Source organism: Crinia signifera, chromosome 2, assembly GCF_055691185.1.
Source record: "Crinia signifera chromosome 2, ASM5569118v1, whole genome shotgun sequence".
In the NCBI taxonomy this organism is placed as follows: Eukaryota; Metazoa; Chordata; class Amphibia; order Anura; family Myobatrachidae; genus Crinia; species Crinia signifera.
In genome coordinates this window covers 68,769,667-68,782,698 of record NC_139218.1, presented here as the reverse complement: position 1 = coordinate 68,782,698, position 13,032 = coordinate 68,769,667, and the positions used below count along the sequence as shown (strand labels likewise).

Below are 13,032 nucleotides of genomic sequence, written 5' to 3'. Positions count from 1 at the left end.
TTATATTTTAATGTAGACACATAATATGCCCCCACAGTGCCAAATACACATATGCCCCCACAGTGCCAGAAATGCCCCCACAGTGCCAAATAAACATATGCCCCCACAGTGCCAGATATTCCCCCACAGTGCCAAATACACATATGCCCCCACAGTGCCAGAAATGCCCCCACATTGCCAAATAAACATATGCCCCCACAGTGCCAGAAATGCCCCCACAGTGCCAAATAAACATATGCCCCCACAGTGCCAGAAATGCCCCCACAGTGCCAAATAAACATATGCCCCCACAGTGCCAGATATTCCCCCACAGTGCCAAATACACATATGCCCCCACAGTGCCAGAAATGCTCCAACAGTGCCAAATAAACATATGCCCCCACAGTGCCAGAAATGCCCCCACAGTGCCAAATAAACATATGCCCCCACAGTGCCAGAATTTCCCGCCAGCAACTCACGATTGTTGCTGCAATGCTGCCTCTCCATCTGCTGCTGCTGGGCGAGGGATCCGGTGGGGTCAGACAGCCTCCTGCTCTCCCTGGTCGCTTAGCCAGTCACTGGCTGCGGCCAGGCAGCCTCCTGCGCTGGCCACGGCTTCCAGAACACGGCCGCGGCTACAGGAAAATGGCCGCGGCCATTTTCCTGTAGCCGCGGCCGTGTTCTGGAAGCCGCGGCCAGCGCAGGAGGGCAGCCTGTGACTGGCTAAGCGGGCCGGGGGGACCTGCTGCCATCGGCCCCCCTGGCTCAGGGGCCCGGTCGCAGGTGCGACCGCTGCGACCCCTGTAGCTACGCCACTGCCTGGATGACATGTCATGTCCAGATCCGCCCCCTACCCATTGCTCCCTGCGCCTGTCAGCTGTCAATCAAATGACGAACAGGCAGCAGCGCCGCCTCCCCTTCCTTCCCTCTTCTCAGTGTGCTGTGCCAGTGCCACTGCCAGTCCTCAACACTCCGCCCCCTCTATCTCCTCCCCTCTTCTTCCATCTCCTCCTTCCCTCTCCTTCTTTCCCCCGCAGAGTGCTGCACATACTTTTTGTACTGCTTTTGGATCGTATCGCACACACATTGCATGCATGCCGTGCGATGCGATGCAATCTAGCCCATAATGTATGTGATTCTCGCAGCGTGTATGGGCACCTTTAGTGCCTGCAACATTTTGCGGACACAGCACTGAGCTGGTGTATGCATACATGTACAGTACATGCACCCGAGATCCTCCATAGGATTGCATGTTGCATACACTCCCACTATCGGGCTGCAGCTTGTTGCAATGGCAATGTGAAAGGGCGCAAAATGTATGGATTGCAGGAGGGCGCCGGACACCCTATCACCGGCCCTGGTTCCAGTGAACATGCCGTTACTCTTACATTTTTGTATTTGTTACCAGTTATTTATATAGTACATACACAGCGCTTTACAGAGAATATCTGAACATTCAGTCCCTGCCCCAGTGGAACTTACAGTCTATATTCCCTACCACATGTACATTATTTATTAACAGTTTCTTATATAGCGCACACACATATTCTGCTTTACAGAGAATATTTGAATATTTGAACACTCACATAAATCTCTGCCCCAGTGGAATTTACAATCTATATTCCCTACCACATATACACACACACACACATTCTAGGATTAACATTATTCTATTATTAATCTTGTTGGAATCCAATTAACCTACCAGTATATTTTTGGATTGTGGGAGGAAACCGAGTACCCGGAGGAAACCTAAGCAAGAATGGGGAGAATACTGTATTCAAAATGGCTCTAACTGCCAGGGATGCTTCTGCCCTCAGAGGGACCAGTGTAGATATTGGAGATCTATCTACCCATGTTGCATTCATTGAATAATTAATATTTGATTTGATAAACCATTTACATGGGTGTTTACAGGGAAATCCTGATAATTGAATCTGAATTGAAAAAGGGAGTCCTAATGGATATCAAACTGGGGTGCAGTACAGTGTCAAGGAAGGCAAACAGAATACTAGCTTGTATTAAAAGGGGTATGGAAACTAGGAATGAAAATGTAAGCATTCCACTCTACAAGGCACTGGTTAGACCACATCTAGAATTTGGAGTGCAATTTGGACTCCACACTAAAAAAAAGGACATGGTCAAACTGGAAAAAGATCAAAGAAGGACAACTAAGTTAATAAAAGGGATGGAGTCTTTAAACTACAAGGACAGATTAGTCAAATTAGGAATGTTTACACTGGAAAAGATTCGCTTAAGAGGAGACATGCTTAACATGTCCAAATTTGCCAGGGGACAATATAATTAACTATCAGGCACCCTCTTTACTTTGAGGTCAGAGACTAGTACACATGGGCATGTGTTCAGACTAGAGGAAAAAAGGTTCCGTACCCTTAAAGAAAAAATTTTTTTACGGTCAGGGCAGTAAGGGTGTGGAACTCTCTCCCAGAAGAGGTGGTGGACACATTGAACACATTTAAAATAAGGTTAGATAAACATTTATTGGGAAAAAATATTCAGGGGTACAACCTACTGTATAACATTATTTAGTCAATGTTAAAACAAAGTAAATATTTCTAAGAGGCAATGACAAATCCAGCTCAAAGGTGAACTTGATAGACATACATCTTTTTTTCAACCTCAACTGCTGTGTTATTATATATATATATATATATATATATCCTGTGGCCCGTCATTTCAAGGATTACAAACATACCTTGCCCTCTTTGCGCTACTGGATGATAGAGCAGGTAACTCCCCCCCCCAAGAGAGGAGGTCACATCATAAGCTGTTATTGCAACATGAGGCGGCATGGATATACAAATTAAACACCATCGCTCCAGTGGGACTTAATGAATATCTCTCTTTGAATTGTTACCTCTGAAATTATTTTACATGCCTGCTGTCTCTTCACTTGCCCTGCAGATATTTACGCATTGATTATCTTGATATATTGTTGCTCTTTATTTATCTACAGTTTGATCTTTCTTTACCCTCTTCATTATGATTACATTTTTGCCTGCACGGCACTCTGCATGCGGCAGCTGATTACAATGTTGTTATGAAATTTCCCTTCCTAAGTTGCGACCGCTCCATCCACTATCCTGCTTTTTTGTTTTTTGTTGTTAGGTCTCCATGGTTACCCGCTTGAGCTGATGCGGGGCGTGGCGCCGATGACGTCACCCCTGGTCACTCTCGCTGGGACACTGGAGTCCACGGTGGTGGGGCAGGTGGAGGGAAGCTTACTTAGGTAAGTGTGTGTCCTCCCCCCGGAGAGGAGACAGAAAAAGTCGGCAACCCGGATATATATATCTTTAATGTATGGGAACTAGAGTTGGTACTAGGGGCACCTGCCAAAATCTTTTCTGCATTATCAAATTGGCTAAGTCCGGCTCTGATTGCCAGTCCAGTGTCAGAATGTCTGACTGTCCTATAAGCATACCTGTCAACTGTCTCGATTATGGTGGGACAGTCCCGCTAATTGGAGATTGACTTACTGTCCCTCACACGGGTTGCTGTGTCCCGTTGGGTGGGGGTCAGTAAGGGGGTGCCAGTGATCTACGCTGCTCTGCTTCTGAAGAGCAGCTGGTGATCGCCGAAGAGATGCCGTGCAGATGCCGTGCAAGTCTAATAGGTGTGCTTGTCTCTCCAGTTTGCTAGTAGAGGTGTGTCCATATACATCTATCCTCAGTGCAAAGTCACATTACACATAGGCCCTTATTCTGGTTCGGACGGTACGGCCCGCGTGCGGCCGTACCGCCGATGTTTTTATTCTGCACATGCGCAGAGGTCAATCTGCGCATGTGCAGCCCCCTTCGCCGCAGACGTATTTCGTCCGCCGCAAAGGGGGCGTATAGGGGCGTGAGGGGCTTCAGACCCTCATTTCCCTATGTGTACGCCCCGCGTTTCATGGGCGTTCCCATGCAAACGCGGGGCGTATGCATGGTAATGAGGGTATGACGCAACTCATGGGGGCGGAAAGCTGACGTCGCCGGATGTCAGCTCTCAGCCCCCATACAAGCTAGCACACGGACGATTGTCCGTGTGGTCTCAGCTTGCGGGAGCTGCTGGGGCGTGCGGACCTGCCTTCGATGGTCGACGACCATCGAATGCAGGGGGCAGCTCCCACCATGGTGGAGGCGTACGCCTCCACCATTTTTATGCGGATCGCCAGCCGTCCGTGTACGGACGGCCGTGGCGATCCGTCTCGTGGGCGGGGATTGGTTTGTGCGGCCAGAGCACCGTGTGCGGCTCTGGCCGCACCAACCAGAATAAGGGCCATAATGTGTCAGCACCATGTGACTCAGTAGCATCAGATGTAATTTTTAGATTTTTGTAAGAATTTTTACTTATTTGCGTAGTGATCGAAAAAGGATGCACAAGCTTTGATTTAAATAATATGTCCTTATGCAGCTGATTCGGCATACAATATGCTACATTACAGTACAATGAATACAGTACAAAAAGAAAAAAAAAACGAAGCTGAGAGAGAATCCACAGTGCTGGAGAATCCAACCTTACTTCTTAAGTGTAATATATCCCAGTCCGGATAGGGATATCACCTATAGGAAGTGTGGAGGAGACTAACCTGCACCGGATGTGTGTATGGGGCTTTACAGGACATATCACAGGTCATGAAGGTCTTTTACAAACAGATTGTGGATACCTTCAGTTCCAGGACCCCGGGACTAACCACTTTCAGACCTATTACCTGGCCAGCATGGCCAACATCAGGAGCCCTGTCTCACGTCTCTGAAAGCAATTCAAACATAACCGACAGGTGCCTGCAATCTGGCTTGCTTTAGACTTAACCACACCTTCCTACCTGGCCTGGATTTAATGTGACCACCCACCGCTGTTCTATATCTCTAACAAAAAACAATATGCACAACAAAAAAGGATTCCACTGATCTCAATGTACTGTAGATCTTAGTTTGTTCTATATCACTGCCAGGCATGTTCCTGCTTAACCTGTTACACATCTTAAAAATACTATGGGTGAAATTTACTAAGATGTGAAATACACTTCACAGGTCATGTTGCTATGGGCAACCAATCAGAAGCTACTTTTTATTTATTTACCACCCTCTAGAAGATAGTAGACAGGATCTGATTGGTTGCCCATAGCAACATGTGAAGTGTATTTGACATCTTAGTAAATTTCACCCTATATACCTCTCAAATTAGACTGTGTGTAAGTGAATGAGCAACACTTCGGATCCCACTCTTCCCTTGTAAACTATGTAGCTACATATAAGTGTCTGTTTTAGGCTTTATGTGACAGTGTTTTGTGCTTTGTTTCTAAATCAAACATTCGGACCACCCCCAATGTAGAAATCATAAGAACATGGGATGGGTTTCTGAGGGGCAGATTTATTAAGCTCGGTGAAGTGATAAAGGCCCTTATTCACATTGACACGTTCGCATGCGAATTCGCATGTATCACCCAACTGCTCCCATGGCGCATGTGCAGTGTACGCAATGCGCATGTGCAAACTGCGAAATTCCTATTCGCAAGCAATCTTCCAAGCGGTTTCTGTCGTCCGAGCGAAGGTTTAGCCAGTAGGCGTGATGTGGGCGTTTGTATGGGCGCGTCCAGTATAATGAGCAAAACTGGGCGTACACATGGGCGTACACGTGGGCGTTCACTTCGAGTGGTGGGTTTGCTTTCGTATGACTGCAACAGGGATTGTTCCCACACAAACTCCAAAACTTTCGCAAGCTCAAAGCAGGTTTTCAGTTTCGCATAGCATACTTCTTGTGAACTGCTCATTCGTACGCTTAAAACAGTAGCGAAATGGGGAAATCAATAGCACCTGAACACCATTGTGACCAATTATTGGTTGATTGTGACAATCATTTAACTCTGCTCCACTTCAGTTTGCATCACAAAACCAAACAAGTGTTAGCAGACACATTTAAATTATTATGGTAAGGTGAATTGTATGCCACAAATGCAAATGCACTTAACACATTTATTAATTGCCCTTATATAACATACCTTTATGTACATTTTCACTCTGCCATGTGTAGCATGTTTGCACTTTCAAACACATTAGGGACAAGAGCATGTTCGCACGCACACTGTGGTGCGTGTGCGTGTGAAAATGTGTTGGCGCGTGCGAGCAGTTTTAATTGCACGCAATGAAAGGCCACACCCTTTTTAGTATGGGTGCGAACGCATGAGTTCGCAAGCCCTATAGGCGTGACTCTGCAAGATGCGTACGTGCTGTTATCAAGTGTAACACTGCGTGCGTGTGTGCATGCGAACGAATTAACCTGAATAAGGGCCAAAGTGTCTGGTTTTTATCACCGGCCAATCAGCTCCTACCTGCAATTTTTCAAACCAAGCCTGTAATTTCACAATTAGGAGCTGACTGGTCAGTGATAAAAACCAGACACTTTATCACTTCACAGAGCTTAATAAATCTGCCCCTGAGTACCTAGACCCCCCCCCCCCCCCAACCACCACCACTGACTAACCACAATTACCACTCCTGATGGCATCATGTCATGGTTTGTGGGTGCCATTTTTTCCCCACCCCTCCCATTAAGCCATGAATCACAGCATAATGTCATGGGGGTGGGACTTAATGACACAATTTACATTGCCCTGCCTTTAACAACAACAACTGCTGCATTGAAAGTAAAGTGTAATAAAGATAGATACTAAATCAATGGCACCATTGAAGGATAACCTCAATGGCATAAAACCATCTGAAAGGGAACCATTGATGGCTTTACCCACCGACGGCCACCTCTGCATTAGTGTTACATGAGCTATTGGCCAATCAGAGCCCATGGACAAGGCTTTGCAGGTGTCATGGTGCAAAGCCATGTCACTGCACTTGGAGAAAAAAAAATTGCTAGTTCTGTACCATCAATGGCAGAAACCCATCTGGCTCTCCCTCCATGGATGGTAAAAGTATTCACCATTGGTCACAGACCATCGATGTTTCCCAAATCATTGATAATCGATGGCCATCCCTAAGTGGAGGGAGGGCCCTTATCTATTAATTTGCCTTGATACATTACCTCCTGCATTCAGCATTTGTTAAAAATCAATGAGACTGTAATAATGTGGATGCTGCTGTTTCTGTATGATTTTCAGTGGGTAACGGTGGGTAATAAGATGACCCTTATACAAGGAGCATGGGAGTGCTGGTTCAAGGCAGCTTAAAATGCTGGTGATTGTGTCATGCAAGTCATAAAGCAGTCTCCAGGCAGCCATAAGCCTTGCTGGCTATTATACTGTGGTATTAAGCCGTTTTCACGTTATCTAGTCAACAGGTGAACAAGGTTTAGGTCGACACTAGGCCTACCACTAATGGTCGACAGTGAGTAGGTAGATACCTATTGTAAAAATGGTCGATGTATTCTAGGTAGACATTGACAGAACATTGGCACAAGCAAAAGGTCAACATGAACAGGGTTGACACATGAAAGGGTTGACACATGAAAGGGTTGACACAAGTTTTTCTTGTTCATACTTTATCCTCCCAGTGGACATGGAGGGGATTATAATAGTGTGTCCAGTGCAGCGAGGTACTGTGCCCGAAGCATGACGAGCCATGTGAGGGGACGCAGAACACTTGTGTCGAGATAGATCCAAAATATGTGTCGGCCTTTTCATGTGTCGACCATGTTCATGTTGACCTTTTGTCACTGTTGACCTAGGAAAGGGTCTACCTTTTCACTGTCTACCCATATTAATTGACCTAGACCAGGCATTCCCAACCACGGTCCTCAAGGCACACCAACAGTGCAGGCTTTAGTGCAGGGCTGGGCAACACCGGCCCTCCAGATGTTAATGAACTACACATCCCAAGATGCTTTGCATTAGTTTTGCTATGTGGACATGCTGAAACTGATGCAAGGCATGCTGGGATGTGTAGTTCATCAACATCTGGAGGGCCGGTGTTGCCCAGCCCTGCTTTAGTGATATCCAGGCTTCAGCACAGATGGTTTAATCAGAATCCCTCAGTTACTAATTAAGTCACCTGTGCTCAAGCCTGGACATCACTAAAACCTGCACTGTTGGTGTGCCTTGAGGACCGTGGTTGGGAATGCATGACCTAGACATTGTCTACCGTTTATCCCAGAACCGTTTTCACATAAAAGAAGTGTTTTTGTTGCACCCATACATGCTAAGAAAAGATGGGTGGATTCCAGGCTCAATAATACTGTATTGCTGGCTCTAATCCCACAGCCATTTACATAAACTGAACAAAGGAGACGCCGCTCTTCCTGGATCTTGAAAAATAAAAATGACCATGTGCTGATGTCTGGATAACAACTTACTGGAATCTCCTAACCCCCCCGTCACACACTGGCTTCTGTTTTTGGCATCTGATTAGCTGCTTACACGTCTCCATCTCCTTCTAGTGATTGTGGTATAATTAGAACTGCTGTATCACAGTGGGAGCTCCACATTTCAGAGCAAGACACGTGGCTGCATGTCTATATATAATCAGGCACTTAATGCGTAAGGTAATATGCATAGCTCATCATAGAGAACGTTCCAGACCTCCAGCCTCACTTGTGCCAAGTGTGTATACATTAACCACTGTGCTACAATGCAATACAGCAGATCAAAGAAATAGTCTTCTATGGTCTTTGAGGACAACGGTAATGTTTAGCTATTTCCCTCTGCCAGCTAATAGGGTCAAATTAAGGGCCACATGGGCCTGGAGCTAAAAATGATCAAGGGCTTATTGTAAGAAGCTGAGTAGCTGTGATCAGGGCCACGTGGGTGTGTGTATTATATTCCCTACATTAACAGCCCCAAAGTCTCTCTAAATACATAAAAAAAAAATAATAATCATCTGTGTGGAAAATACTATTTCAGTTTGAATATATAGTGTAATGATCACAGGACAATTGTGATGTGGTGGACGAGGGCTGAAGTCTCTCCTGCTCCATTGATCACCTGCTTATACTGTAGGTCACTCCTTGCCTTCCCTGTCTTTGATATGGGTAAAATAAATCAACCAGGCAAATTTTGTGTGAAAGATGTAACCCCATATTACTTATGAACCCACGTAGAACACAGCAATTAAAGAAAAAAGGACATTACACAGTAATTTACTTTTATGCCACATCTGTATCTATGCATAATCACAACATTATCTTCTCTACATACCCACGTGGTAGGGACTGAACTCACTGTCTGTTTGCTATTGGCAGGTACTTAGGTACATACAGTAGTAAAGTCTGTGGAAACTTCATGCACTTGCAGCTGAACCTCCACTGCCTTGTGACCAGTCCAACCAGAGTTGTAATCGCATTGTCCAGAACAGACACAAAGGTTTACATTTACTAAGATAGGAGTTCTATTGAAGATGGGATATTGTCCATGGCAACCAGACTCTACTTCCTACGTATTTAGCACCTTCTAGAAGATAATAGAATCCGATAGGTTGCTATGGGCAACATCAGATCTTCAGTAGAAACTGTACCCAGCATCTTTTTAAACTCTTGACTTTCTCACTTACCGAAGCCTGATCATAGACTTCCGCAAGTCCTCAGCTTACTTTCAAGTGCCCCCCTGTATGTGGCCGCAGTATGCTTGCTAATGCAGGATGCAACTCAGTGGGATGATGTGACCTGCCTATATATTGCGGTATATTCAATGCCGATCAGGCAAACTATGACGGCGAGTAGTGCCTATTGCTCGCCATCATAGCTTGCCCTCAGAATTCAACTGACCCCCTGAACTCGCTGTTTCCACCACGCTATTTCTAAAAAGCGAGGTGGAAACAGCGAGTGCGGCCATCAAAACAGCGAGTCTCACGGCTATATGCAGCGGGCTTGCTTCATTACCTGCGAACCTCACCGTTCCCCCAGAACATAAAATAGAGCGAGTGGCCGGCAAGAGGGTTAAACGGTGAGGATGGCTTGTTTTCGGCGATCCGGTTAGTTTATACTTGGTAAAGTGCTGGGAAATGGTGCTGATCATTCAATATAAATGTATCTATCTCTCATTCCTTTTTCCCCAAAAATGTAACAGTGTAATGTGGACTAGGAGAAATGAAGGAGATTGCTAGACTAATGAGGTAGAGAGGGAGATTGCTGCTATTTCAGGGAGTCTCCTGCAGAATGCAGGAGGGTAGGCAACTATGAAGTGGAAGTGTGCGACTTATACAATAAATAAGATACTTTTTGGACACTTTCATTTTCATCTGAAAAAATGTGTTCTCATGTTGCGATACACTCCTAAGGTGAAACATTACTAAAATGAAAAAGCTGTTTTCTTTGTACACTAGAACAGATTAGCAGAGACAATGAAACTGTGTTACAATACAATGTTGTGTCTTCTGACTGTAAAAACACATTATTCCAAAGCATCTGATGCTGCTTTCAGACCGCATAACTGGCTTTGACCCTGTATTTGAAAACGTTTCCAAAAACGGGTCTGCCAGGTAAATCCCCTTTTACACCGCATCTCTTAAACAGTATATTACCGTTTAAGTGCCGTTTTTTTTTACACTGGCAGACCCGTTTTTGGAAACTTTCCAAATACAGGGTCAAAGCCAGTGCAGTCTTCAGTGAAACCCCCCCCCCCCCCCCCAGGGTTAACATCCCCCCCCCCCCCCTTATAAGAAAAGCGACTTTCGGAAAATGGCTGCCCCCATACAAAAGACAGTTTTTTTAAACTGGTTTTCCTATGGGGAAGCCATTTTCCGAAAGACACTTTTTTTCATAAGTGCCTCCGTCCATACAGTATTGCCGGGATCTGCAACGGAAGGTACCGGCTGCACGGAGGGGGGTTCTTAAACACATTGCGGGGGGGGGGGGGGGCGGCATCCAGTGCTATGAATATTTAATGAGCGCTCATTAAATATTTACAGCGCTGAATTTAGGACCCAGCTCATTGGCTGGGTCCTAAATACCGTTTAAGACCCGATTTTGATGCCAAAATACCGGATCTGAAACGGGTAGGACCCTCCATTTTAACCGTTTTACAAAAACGGCTTTTGTAAAACAGTAAAGTGGTCCTGCACCTTTCAGACCGCACAGATTACCATTTTAAAACGGTTAAAAATCGGCAAAATACCGTTTTTTAAGTGCGGTCTGAAAGGGGCATGAGCTAGGCCAAATAAGTAATCAAAGGATGTAATTTTTAATTAAATGCAATGTGCAATTGTAATGGTGTGAAAACACTGGCAATGGCCCTGTAATATTTTTCAAGTATCTTGGAAAAAAAGACAGAAAAAAAATCAAAAAGCGTTGGTTTTATGGACTTGCACTAAGGGGGTATTCAATCATGGGCCACTGCTGTCGAGCTTGCCTGACAGCCGTGACCCTGGCCCGTTCTCGGTCCGCTCGACCGAGAAAAAGCAGGCGGGATTCAATATCCCATCTGCAGTGGGACGAGAAGGGGGCTTGACCACAAGCTGTGGCTGGGAAGAGGCGAGCTACAGCCGTCACTTCCCTGCCGTTCTCCTGCAGAACGAGCCCGACTGCTTGTGATGTCGGGCTCGTTCTGCTGAGATACCTTGTTCAATGCTGTTGGGGAAGATAGCATTGAATAGGGCCCCACAGCCATCTCCCCCGTCAGTAGATGGCTGCGGGTGATTGAATACCCCCCTAAGACTACTATGGTGAAAATCCAATACAAGGTACAGAATTGAATTTGAAAGGACTGAACCAGACTGTCTTTTTTATTTGGTTCTGTTACGAATCATCTGACCTTGCATTGTAGAACACCATTGATAGTCCTTTGGATTTTAAGGACTACTTATTTTATTTTATTTTACTTTATGTGTTTTAAACTTCATGCATTTTATATATGAAGTAATTAAAGTTTAAAATTAAAGTTTTAAAGCCCTGAAATACTCATTGTGGCTTATTGGAGGAGAAAGAAACCTTTATGAGATTCATTATCCCTGTTCAAATGTGAGTCTGGGTACGCCCTACTAAAATATACCATTATATGATTGATTTCCTCTATCTCATTGTGAGTTAAAAGTACATCACTTACACCCAAAAAAAAAAAAAAAAAACCCTTTCATATTCCATAAACCTACGGTTTTTGGAATATTTCCGGTTTCGGATATCCAGATAAAGGGTACCTGACCCGTGCCACGCTCTACTACCGTTTAATTCTTAACGTGTCTTTTGTTTTTATTTTTCTCATACATAATCACCCCATGAGGAGAGGATAAAGGAAGGATCAAGACACTTGGACTAGAGACGTTCTAAGTGTCTTTTATTGTATCAGATAGCTTTCCTACTTATCCTACTTTTCTGTTGTATTGTATTATCCTGTTTCCTTGTTAAGGATGGATCTGCTGTTTATCCGTTTTTGTACCCTGATTACTCCTTCCAAATTGTAAACTAAATCACCCCCTCACTTTCCGATCTGGTGGACTGTAAACTGTCCTATGGGGTTTGCGGATATAAATCTGCCAGTACAGTGGTACTGAAAAGTTGTATGTCATTCACAGTGCATTAGCAGAGAAAAAAAATCAACGTAGGGTTTTCTGACTGAGTTAGACGAAGTGTAGGAGCAAAAAGCTATGTTACATTTACATAAAGCTGTGTGAAATTTCTTCTCAGTAACATAAACTGAATATGGACTGATTCAAAATATATATTATAACCTACAGGACTATAGTTTTGCTATGCAAAGCTCTTGTGTCACCATGATCCTACTTACAATAGCACCCACTCAGGGAGGTCATAGGGGAAACATTACGTAGATTTTGTCAGTCATCCATATCCTCTGTACATGTGTGATGCAGGAAACATGGTTATCATGCACAGCAGATCCACCAAGACATCTCCAGACAAGACGGTCTTGATAAATTTCTTCAAAAACAGATTTACTATAGCTGTGCTAAATTGTAATAGGAAATCTGTATTATTGCCTCATTTTTATAAATAGCCTGTCAGAGAGACTGAGTATGGTAAATAAATCAGGAGGTGGAATAAAGGGGAACAGCAATGCAGTGGGCTTGCAAGACTGAGAAGGAGTGAGATTTTTGATAGAAGGTTGCACCTCCATGGATGCCAGCTGTATGGACAAGTGAAGACATGATTCGTAGAATG

General features: G+C 44.7%; 1 protein-coding gene across 2 annotated transcripts in view; it reads right to left on the bottom strand.

The window, feature by feature from the left end:
• The window catches only part of CORO6 (coronin 6), a 97,244-nt gene that overhangs the window by 35,056 nt on the left and 49,156 nt on the right, over positions 1-13,032 (bottom strand). The gene's annotated exons all lie outside the window — the stretch shown is intronic.